Raw genomic sequence first — 12,815 nt, 5'->3', positions numbered from 1 at the left:
CTGTAAATTATTGTTGGAATGGAAAGATAAGACACAATACGGATATATACATTCAACATACGGTACATAAGTACTGTATTTGTTTATTATAACAATAAATCGACAAGATGGCATTAACATTATTAACATTCTGGTAAAGTGATCCATGGATAGAAAGACTTGTAGTTCTTGAAAGATAAATGCTAGTACAAGTTATAGAAATTTTATATTAAAACCCGTTAATGTTTTAGTTTTAATTAGGGCTGTCAAAATTATCGCGTTAACGGGCGCTAATTGATTTTTTTAAATTAATCACGTTAAAATATTTGACGCAATTAACGCACATGCCCCGCTCAAACAGACTAAAACGACAGTACAGCGTAATGTACGCTTGTTACTTGTTTTTTGGTGTTTGGTTCCCTCTGCTGGCGCTTGGGTCCAACTGATTTAATGGGTTAGTACCATGAGTGAGCATGGTGTAATTATTGACATCAACAATGGCGAGCTACTAGTTTATTTTTTGATTGAAAATTTTACAAATTTTAATAAAACGAAAACATTAAGAAGGGTTTTAATATAACATTTCTATAACTTGTACTAACATTTATCTTTTAAGAACTACAAGTCTTTCTATCCATGGATCGCTTTAAGAGAATGTTAATAATGTTAATGCCATCCTGTTGATTTATTGTTATAAGAAACAAATACAGTACTTATGTACCGTATGTTGAATGTATATATCCGTCTTGTGTCTTATCTTTCCATTCCAACAATAATTTACAGAAAAATATGGCATATTTTATAGACGGTTTGAATTGCGATTAATTACCATTAATTAATTTTTAAGCTGTAATTAACTCGATTAAAAATTTTAATCGTTTGACAGCCCTAGTTTGAATAAAATTTGTAAAATTTTCAATCAAAAAATAAACTAGTAGCTCGCCATTGTTGATGTCAATAATTACACAATGCTCATGGGTGCTGAAACCCATAAAATCAATTGCACCCAAGCGCCAGCAGAGGGCGACAAAACACAAAAAAACACAATTAACAAGTGGACATTACACTGTGCTGTCATTTTAATCTGTTTGAGCGAGGCATGTGCGTTAAATGTGTCAAATATTTTACTGTGATTAATTTGAAAAATTACCGCCCGTTAACGCGATAATTTTGACAGCCCTAGTTTTAACATGATAAGCTATAACGTGATGAATTTTAATAGAGTTGTCCGATAAATAACTTTTTAATCGATAACCAGTGTTGTAATGCGTTGCTAAGTAATGCGTTATTGTAATATGATTATTTTCTTTCAGTAACGAGCTATCTAACACTTATTCCAAACCATTTTATCTGATTAAAATTTCCTTATTGTCTGTGCGTTACTACCATATACTTCATTATGATATTGACGGGACACAGGGCGCAGGGCCGATTAATAGGGGGCCTGCATTGTTGGAGTCACGGACAAAGAGCTATTTTTGTTGAAAATTTTTGTGAATAAATTCTTAAATCCCTGAATTCTTTATAGATATGGACGGAAAACAGTCTAGATTTTTGGTAAAAACCCCACCAAAAAAGTGCAGTTTATTTTACGTAAATATGTCAAAGTATGATGCTAGTCTGTCAGTCAATGTGGCGGCTGCCATATGTAAACAGAGCTTTTCCGGTGAAAATTCTTGTGAATAAATGCTTAAATCTCAAAATCATTTATAGATTTGGACGTAAAACAGTCTCGATCCTTGGTTAAAAGCATAAAAACCGTGCAGGTAGCATTTATTTTACGTAAATATTGCGAACTATGAGGCTAGTCAGTAAGGAAATTGGTGGCCGCCATATGTAAACAAAGCTTTTTCTGTTGAAAATTCATGTGACTAATGCTTAAATCCCTGAATTCTTTATAGATATGGACGGAAAACAGTCTCGATCCTTGGTCAAAAGCATAAAAACCATGCAGGTAGCATTTATTTTACGTAAATATTGCGTACTATGAGGCTAGCCAGTATGGAAATTAGCGGCCCCCATATGTAAACAAAGCTTTTTCTGTTGAAAATTCATGTGAATAATGCTTAAATCCCTGAATTCTTTAAAGATATGGACGTAAAACTGTCTCGATTCTTGGTTAAAAGCAAAAAAATCATCTACTTAGCAGTTCTTTTACATAAATATTGCAAAGTATAATGTCAATGCTGTAGCGGCTAATTCCTCCCATTGATTTTTTTTCACAACATTTCAAAATGCATGCATGGTATAAAAAATATAATAATTACCTTGAATCCTCGAACAAATCACTCCTGAGGCAATCCTTCCTGTTTGTATGTGGTACAGCTTTCGTACTTTTTCAACCTAAATCCGGCGTTGGATCCCTGCATGTATTGACTAACTGCGACCGGCTACAGATAACTGAAGCGGACTGTAGGACAGTCACCTACTTGAAGGCATTGCGCAGTGGCTGACGGATGTGACCGGTCAATACAATTATGAAGTCCATGTTACTATTTTGTTATTGCCTCATAATGTACGTAGAATGAAGAATATTCTAGTCATGTACGAAGAGCATTTTAAATAGAAAATGTTCAACAGCTCCCCACTACGCGTTTGTTTCCATGGTAACCGCTCAGTCACTTCCTGTTTTGGTCTCGAGTCACATGTGTTTTGGAGCTGAGAAAGGCGTGTGGAGCGAGGGTGCACATTCGAGCCAAGTGCAGCCACCTGTTGAGATGTGCGAGGGAATGTTGATCTGTGTGCGTCTGTAAATGAATGTGAGTATTTTTCCTTCATTCTGGAGGGTTCCAGCGATAGGTTAGCGCTTCTACATGTGCGGCTGTTTCGTAGCTTTACCGTTGCAACGCCCGGTAGTCGGCCAGCATAGTTTACATCATTTTTGTGTTGCACATTTATGCCGTGAGGTGACGTGTTTGTTGTTAGCATTGAGTTAAAGCTATAGGCACTAACGCCAATGAACAACTCCATTGCTGATGTCCTCCCTGCCTCTCTCACTCTCTGCTGATGTAATAGCTGCATGAAGTTTGATTTGGGAGACTTGACAGTTCAGACCGCAGCCACCAATTTCGTTATTATCCGATATCATTTTAAAATGATTTTATATTGGGCAGACAACTTTAAATATTACATTTTAGCTTGAAATACCATATCACGTGACAAACTTTACATTCAAAGATGATCAACTTAATGCATTAAGTTGGGAAATTGGTAAATTGCACATTTTAACATGGTACCCTTTAAAAAATTACATTGTTATTAAATTATAAGTATTGTATTTTCCACACTATAAGGAGCACCTAAAAGCCTCTAACTTCCTCAAAAGCCGACAGTGCGCCTTATAATCCAATGCGCCTTATATATGGATTAATATTGGTTAGTAATGCCATGACATTCTTTTTAGCGCAACTCCATCTAGTGCAGTGGTGTCCAAACTATTTCACATAGGGCCGCAGTGGGTGCTGGATTTCATTCCTACCAAACAAGACGACATCTTTTCACCAATCTGCTGTCTCACAAGTGTAATCAGTTGATTGCAGTCAGGTGCTGCTCGTTTTAGCACAAACTTCATTGGTTAAACTGTCTGTGCTCGATTGGTAGGAACAAAAACCAGGACCCACAGCGGACCTTGAGGACAGGTTTAGACACCCATGATCTAGTGCAGATATGTCCAAAGTCCGGCCCGGGGGCCAAATGCGGCCCGTGGTCAAATTTCATCCGGCCCCAGCCTCTGTCATAAAATCAATAACATCTGGCCCGCACACAGACTTAATAAATTGGTCAGCAGTACTGCAACCAGATTATGAAGTAGCTTACACACAAAATGCTGCTCCTCATTTACCCGCTAAAAGGCAGCAGCACTTTAACCCTTTATTGCCAAATGTATCACATTTGATACACCTAAAATTTCATGATTTTCAGACTAATTTAGAATTTCGACATTTCTTTTTGGGAAAAAAAATGATGGCTGCAAGTAAACACATGCATCTACAGGTTCCATAAGAAAAAAACATGATTTAGAATGGGTTATAGATATTAGAGCGCTTATTACACATTACACATATTCATTTGACTTTTCTTTTCACAAATTTGAAAAAAAGGTTTCATTAGGATCTTATTTTTCAAATTTTGGGATTCTCTGATAATTGCTTCATGTTGCAGGTATTTAAGGGCTAAGCAACATTACTCCGTGTGACCCTCTACTTCCAATTTTCTAAAATGGCGACAATCAACAAAAAAAAGTTGAAAGACTGGGACGGCCGACGCTTCAAGGATAGGTGGAAATTGGACTATTTCTTCACTAAAATACGCAGCAACTGTGTTTTGCCTCATTTGCAACGAGACAGTCGCTGTTTTTAAAGATTTCAATGTGAGGCGATATTACCAAACAATACACGCTGAAATGTATGACAAGATTACAGGGAAAATACGCAGCGAAAAATTGAAGCAACTTGAAGCTATTTTAATTTCACAGCAGTAGTATTTCACAAGAGCCCGAGAGTCGAAAGAGAACGCCGCAAAGGCTATTTGCGAGATTGTTGAAATTATTCATTAAAAAAATAAAAAAGCAAATGTGACACACTGAATGGCTTGCTAAATTTTGCTTCAATATATTGTTCTACGTAAAGGACGTCAGCCAAGGTCGGCCCCCCACATTTTTACCACTCCAAATCTGGCCCCCTTTGCAAAAAGTTTGGACACCCCTGATCTAGTGGATGCATAACGCAACCCGAACTAGCACTACTACAAGTACTGCGCCCTATAATGCGGTGCGACCTATATATGAAAACAGTTTTAAAATAGGCCATTAATCTAAGGTGCGCCTTATAGTGCGGAAAATACGGTATACATTAACACGATAATAACGTCATGAGAAATTTCACATATTCATGTTCTAGTCAGAATCTGTGTGATATGTTTACACGCGACGTTTTACGTTTCAACATGATGTTTCGAACTAACTGATATGTTTACTGGGTAACACCTTATTTGACAGTGGGTCCATAAAACTGTCAGAAGACAGTCATAATTATGACATAACACTGTTATGCGGACTGGACATAAACTGAGTGAGTGATAGAATTTGCCGAATGACACTTAATGACATATTTCATAAGCATTCATGAATGCTCAGGTGTCATGTCATAATTATGATGGTCTTACGACGGTCTTATAGACCCACCGAGGTGTTACCGTTTATTGTTATGTGAAAAATATCACACTTTAACGGGAGATTTTTTTTAAAATTTGAAAACGATATATTTAACGTCAAAATGAGCTAAATTCACGATTAAAGTAAAAATTTTCACACCATACTTTGATAAATTTAACATTTTAACTTTTTTGCTATACAACGTATACATTTCACGATACACACGATAAGCTTCATGTTGGAGCATGGTAAATTTCACGTTAAAAAGTATCACATTTATAATGCTCTAGCATGCTCATGTGTGATGATTGTTAGTGGTAATGTAGTCAGTACCCCTCTGAAGAATTTGATTGCCAGCCAATCACAGCACTTTTCAGCAGTTTTCCATCCAATATGTGTTTAAAATTTAATATGAAAACCGAGAAGTTTCCCGATAAATATTTATGAACAGACCGACTTCCCAATTATCCTTGTACAGAGTACATTTCCCGTCTACGTCTGAGGAGACAGCACTGTCAGCGTATAGTTGCCACTGAAGACATCCATTATGACAGTAAATTCTGTGTAAATGCCCCCTTTTGTATTCCAACTGAAATACAATTTACCATACAAGCATAAAGGAGCAATTTGACGCTTATTTCACTCGAAAGCTCATTAATTGCCACAAGCATGAAATCTTTTATATTTCCAATTTTCCTCTTTAGATAATCATTGAGGATTATGGAAGAGAAGGAGAAGGAGCTGTGAAGCCAAAAGGGAGTGGGAGGCCACACTCGTGGCTGAACCCTCGGGAATGGATGACCTGAATACGCTATTGGAAACAAAAAGTCCAAATGACCTGAATTTTTTATTTTTCTTTAAAGGGATCCTCTATTTTTAAGACAAGTAATTCTTAAAAGATAAATGTTAGTATGAGTTATAATAATTTGATATTAAAACCCCTCTTAATGTTTTTGCTTTAATAAAGTTTGTAAAATTATTTCAAGTGATAGATCGCCATTCTTGTTACGTCGCAGTGCGTGACGTCACCGGGCCCGTTGCCGAAATTCCAGCGTGGCACTCATTAGCTTTCCCAAAATGTCGTCAGTTCTACCCTTCCTATTTGAACCAGATCTGAAAAGTGAAGAGCAGGACAGCACTGTCGGTCAATCACAAGACGAGCTTCAGGGAAAAATGTGTGCAGCAAATACCTGATAAGACAAAAGTTGGGCAAAACTGCTGATGCACTCACTGCAAGTGAGTCTCAATGGCAACTGAGCCAGAGTGCGCTGTTGGGAACTCCGGTTGGGAGCGAGAGTGTATGCTGTTGGGAACTCCGGTTTTATTAGCACATATTCAAGGTAGGCATATTGCGTTTTCAAACTTATCCCAATATAATTATGTAGATTGTTAGCATCCAGAGCTGTCGTGTGCTTTACATTCAGCACAGGCCAAAGAGCACACCTTGTGTAATCCATGTCTTGTATATTGTAACGCGTGGTAGGTAGGTAGGATACGTGTATAAAAGTACCAAAAAGGGGAGAAGTTTCCTCTTATCCACATTTATTCACAAAAAATAATATTTCCACCTTGACCACTCTTCACTCGGGAGCTCAGCTGTACGCAAACACGCATTCCCTGACGAACTCCAACATTGTTGTAAGGTCCACGTCAGAGACTGTCGTCACTGTAGCGTGCCATAGTGCCTTAATTATTTAGTATGATTTGGGGGAAAACTCCCACGAAGAATAGTCAACAAAAAAGATAACAATAGTAATCCAAATCCGCGTTTATTACTCACTCGAAGATCCAGGAATTAGACCGATCCCGTGGCAATGTTGCAGCCGCGATCAGGCTGTCGATTCCACAAAATAGATTGATCTGAAAAGCCGCTGTGGGACCGCTGAATGAAAAAAATGGACAGATCCGAAACCAATATTGCAGACGCGGTGGGACCGTTGGATCCAGAAAATAGACGGATCCCTTACTTGACTGAGGATCCAGGAAAAATGTTCGGGCGCCAGTTGTAACGCGTGGTGGGTAGGATACGTGCATACAGGCACCAAAAAAGGGGAGAAGCTTCCACTTATGCACATTTATTCACTAAAAATAATAATTCCACCTTGACCACTCACTTCACTCTCCTTGTTTCCATTTGACTGGAAATTTCATCCAAAAGCAGCACATCGTGGCATTTTACTTTGCAAGTTTAGGCAGCAATAAGCAATTGTTGAACAAGCTACACATTTGTAAAGATCCCAATGACGTCATCACCGCGAGCCCGTAAACCATGGCGCCAACTAACGGTCAAAATATGTACTAAATATTCTAAAATATTGCCATTGATTTAACATTTTATGTGTTTCTAACAACATATTTTAGTACAAGAGAACAATTGTGGTTTATTAGAGACTACTTGTATTTAAGTTAGAGAATCACTTTAAAAGGCTCTGTTCAACACCTCTGTGAAGTTGGCCCCCTATCGGACGCAAATATATTTAAAAAATGATGTCAATTGTTTGTTCTATATTTGTGCTGCATAAAGTTAGGTTTGTGCTGCTATCATTTTGGAGATATTTACAATTCTTTTATAGGTCAATATGACGTCAACCAGCCCCGCCATTTTAAATGTCTAAACATGGTGTCAATCGTTTGTGCTTCGTTTGTGCTGCATAAAGTTAGGTTTGTGCTGCTATCATTTTGGACATAGTTACAATTCTTTTATAGGTAATTATGACATCAACCAGCCCCCCATTTTAATTTAAAATGTCTAAACATGGTGTCACTCGTTTGTGCTGTATTTTATTATGTTTTGTTTGTTTGTACTGCAACAGTTTTGTAGATACAGTGTTACCTTTATATACGAAGTTAATTTGTTCCAGGACGTTGTTTGGAAGTCGAAATGGTCGTATGTCGAGCAGGATTTTCCCATAAGAATACATTATAATTCCATTAATTCGTTCCACAGCTCGAAAACCTACACCAAATCGTTAATAAATACTGCTGGTACTATTGCAAATAGCAATTACACAGAGCAAAACAAATAAATTATGAATGAAAATAGGAATAATAATATAATAATAGTAATAACAACAATAACACCTGTAGTAATGTAATGAATCGGGTTCTAATGTGGCAAATGTGTTTTGCGTGGTGTACCTGAACGCATCACGTGGCTGACTTGACCGAGTGAGATAGGACTTTTTACTTTCACTTTCCATGTTCAGCTGTGCAGGCGTGTTGTGTTGCACAAGTTGATGGACTAGATGTTTAGAAACCTGACGAACCTGGCGATTTCTTTGGCGATGTTACCACAATAAGTATTGTCACCTTAATTTATAAAGACTGGCGAACAGAGGAGGACCACCGGCCGAGATCGACATTCTACGACTCTATTGTCGACCCAGTTCATTGATGCACACACACCATGCTTATATTTTGCTATCTTTTACATCTTCATTTCAATGGTAAGCATCACCTTTTTCCTTTTCTCACCACCTGTGCTAACATTCTTGGTACACATGTTGATTTCTCTTACAAGAAAATCCGCTGTGCGTCCATCTTAAGGGAAAACAAACTGCGGTGCAGTCATAAATCATTGTATTTCGAGCATGTCGTTGGATGTAGAAACAACTGGCAAGTCAACTTTTACGTCAGATGTCAAAAAGATCGTGTGTCGAAGCGATCGTATGTTGAGGTACCAATGTATTCTACTTTTAATTTGTAGTGATGCCATCACACTGCCCCCCCATCTACGGCGGACTGGAACCGCAACGGCGCCGTTTGTTTGCACTACATTTGTGCTGTAATATTTAAGGTGCCTGTGACACAAAAAAAGCATGTTTAATTCATAAGACACGCGGTATTTTATGCTCCTGAATGAAATTGACTGCTTGGATATGTGTGGAAGCGAACGCTATATTTATTTAGTTTTTTTAATCCCGCACCATGAAAATGAGTGACTCCCGGCAACAGTCTCGAGTTGAGAAAGAAAGAGGGCGCTGTGACGTGTACGGAGGAAGGAGTCCTCTTCACTATACAGCCGTACTGTTGTATGAAAAGGACAAAGGATTCAGCTGATTTTGCGGATTAATACGTTTATTTTTCGCCTCACGCCTGCCAAACGACTGCAGAAAAATCTTGCTGTAGGAGGGAGAGGCGTGTGCGCCTTTTGGGGGTTTCAAAAGGTTCCCATTCACCAGTGGATATTGGTCAAAACAAGCCCTACTACTGTGGGACCATGGGACTTACGAGGAAGTGAGTAAACATCATGTTTTGTATTATGTCAAACACTGGGATCATTTTACTATGGTAAGGTGGCTTACATTTTGTGACATGCTCCTTGTCCCCTCGGCCGACGACCGGCAGCTTGTCGCACATCCCCCCGCCGGGAGAGCACTACTCGTATACTTGGCTTATTCCCCTCTTCATTCAAGTGCCTGGTGTTCTGTCAAATTTTCCGACCGATCAGAAATTGCAACTTTGAGTTAAAAATAGCCACGAATACAGCGATTACAAAGTAAACAGTACAAACTTTCTTTAAATAAAGGACTACTTACGATTGATCATGGATTGGCATGTAAATGTTCAGCGGTCATTGTCCAGCTGCTTCCCTGGTGAGCTTTCCTGTCCGTAGTAGCTAGGAACTAGCTGTAAATTGCTCTCCGCCGGGCAGTTTGCCGATCGGCGATGACAATCAACAACCCAGTCGTCATGTGAAATGATCCGGGCTAGTTATGTGTGATTTTCCGCTTCGAAGACTTTGAAACATCACTCAGTTCGGGTTAGCATGTCGGCTAGCTGTCACGCCTCTTGGTTTGTTTATATTCTCCGAAGCCGGGGAAGGGAAATGACATAAGCCTGATTGAGGTCGCATAAAATATTGGTCGGGAGGTGCGACAGTAAAGGTGAAGTTGACAGTTTTGACCATTATGGAGTAATTTTGCCATGTCGTCCTGAATAAGTGCATTTTTATTTTTTCATATTCCATTTAGCACAAGATTGTTATTTGTCATGGCTATGCCATTTATTTAGCAGTTGGGGAAAAAATACTTGGATAAAAAGAATATCCTGTAAAAATATTGAAGAGACAGAAACAATGACATTTTGCAGATCTCTTCGTCGCGTTTTCCTCGTTGTGAATAGTTCCCCCTCGACGGGCTGACTGGTCCTTCTCAAGCCATTTATTTAGCTATTGGGGAAAAATACTTGGATAAAAAGAATATCCTGTAAAAAAAATTGGAGTAGAGAGACTGAAACAATGGCATTTTGCGGCTCTCTTCGTCACGTTTTCCTCGTTCTGAATAATTCCCCCTCAACGGGCTGACTGGTCTTTCTCAAGCCATTTATTAAGCTATTGTGGAAAATACTTGGATACAAAGAATATCCTGTAAAAATATTGGAGTAGAGAGACTGAAACAATGACATTTTGCGGCTCACTTCGTCGTGTTTTCCTCGTTGTGAATAAATTCCCCTCAATGAGCTGCATACTAAATCAGATGAAATCGTGACTCCGCTGATGTCATCCACCTGTTGGGGACGCTAAAGCCCTATAATGGTAGGCGTGGCTAACCAGCAGATTAAAAGACTAATTTCTCGTCATCTGCGCTTTGCTAAATTGTTGTATATAGTCGAATCGTCTCAAAATATGATTCTAATTCACATAATAATGCTATTTAAGACTTTTTTTCTCGTGTCGTACGCACTTTAAGTTCGTGTTGCTATCGTTAAGCTACAGTGGTAACTCTGCGAATTTTAAAATTTGTAAGTAGAGACGCATTTTCCATTTAAATGCCCTAATCCGTTCCAAGCCCGCCAAAATTCAAACAGAAATCTTTTATAAAGCATAAAAATGCATCATTACATAAAAAATACATGTTACAATTAGATTATTGCACAATAAACATAAAAGGACAGCTGTGCGTAATATAAAAAAGGATAAAAAAATAAAATTTAATACACTCACGTAAAGCTGTCGGATCACCTCAAGGCCTGACGGGCGAATGAAGAGGACGCTGGGATACACACATACACATACAGTAGAGGTTCTTAGCCAATTGGATGCTGGGAAGATGCTAGGTAATAGCCACTGGCAAAACAGTTATAAGTTGTATTATGTTCAGTCTGGGAGCAGCAACTAGCAGCCTATACAGTATTTTTGCCTTCTGAAATTTGAAATACCAATATTATCCCATTGTCGTAACCTGAGAATTCCATATTCCATTCCTAATGCTTCATCGTAGCTCCCAGCTAAGGTACATATATGTAAAGTGTGTAGCAGATCACAGCTACTTTACCCCTACGTATTATTTGCGACTTTCTCATCACAATAGTTCGAATAGTCTCATAGTCGCTTTTTAAAAATGTATTAATTTTCCCCTAATACTCCGTCGTATCAATGTGCATCATTAGTTTTGTTTTCCCCACATGCTTCACTAGTGATACATGAGATTTACCTTCTCTTCTGTGAGCACCACCAGCTGTTATGAGTTCATCTACACCCAGTGAACGTGTGTTCTCCACTGCAGGAGACACTATCTGTCCAGAAAGCTCACGCTCACTGCCTGAGAAGGCAGATATGATCATTTTCCTCAACAAAAAACAGTTTTTGATTTTATACAGCTACCGCGGCTAATCTGGACTGGGTTTTACAAGTTGATTTTTTTGTTTGTTTGTTTGATATTCAATCATACCTGTCAAGTTGTACGGGTTCGGCGTAATTTGTACAAGTTAGCGCTGATTTTATAATGTATGCGCCGTACATTCAAAATCTGTACGTTTTTTCGTGCATTATGTGTTTTTTTTCTCCGTTCGGATTTTGTCACCATTTCGGCAACAAGACAATGTGCGTTACTACGTTGGTTGATTGACGCGAGAAAAGTCAGACACGAGAAAGAAGAGCGGGAGTGGGAAGAAGGGAGGAGTGTTGTGACACTGTTGCAAACGTGATGCTAGGCTAGGTGGCTCCAATATTTCCTGACTGTAGCCAACAGCCCACAATCTACGCCCACTTGATGCTACACTAGATATCATATGCATACAAAACTAGATGCGAAATGACAGACTGAGCGGCGTTAGTAAACAGCCGCCATCTTAAAGCAGTAGACTTCTCAGAAAGGCTCTGTTGTAGTGAACCTTCCTAGCGAACTTAAGTAACTTTTTATCTAAAATACTTCTAAATCAGCAAAATCTTGACCTGATTCTACCTTTAAATGATGAATCAGTTTTAAAACTTTCACATGTCAAAAGTAGACAGAAGGGAACTAATGCAAAAACGGGAGCAATTTTAAGAACTTTAACGGTTGATTCACAACATTAAATGATTTCCAAACATAGCAAAGGTTACTATGTTATTTCTTTTCTTTTTTTTTTTTTTGGGGGGGGGGGGGGGGGGTGAAGAAAAAAAACATGAAGGGTAACACCAGTTACTTTGCCGAGTAACTAATTACTCTTACATTCAGGTAACTCAGTTACAAACTCAATTACTTTTTGAGGAGAAGTAATTTGTAACTAATTAATTACTTTCTTAAAATAAGATTAACAACACTGGTCATAAAGATGCAGTCTGCAGAATGAAAAGTGACAAAAGCGGAGATTTTATTCTGCCTATTTGTTGCCGAAAACAATTTGCCTGCAACTAATGCTGATCACTTCTCAGAATTAGCAAAAGAAATGTTCCCTGACTCAAAGATTGCATCGGTAAGTT

This window comes from Corythoichthys intestinalis, chromosome 18, assembly GCF_030265065.1.
Source record: "Corythoichthys intestinalis isolate RoL2023-P3 chromosome 18, ASM3026506v1, whole genome shotgun sequence".
In the NCBI taxonomy this organism is placed as follows: domain Eukaryota; kingdom Metazoa; phylum Chordata; class Actinopteri; order Syngnathiformes; family Syngnathidae; genus Corythoichthys; species Corythoichthys intestinalis.
Note: the sequence above shows the minus strand (reverse complement) of the source record.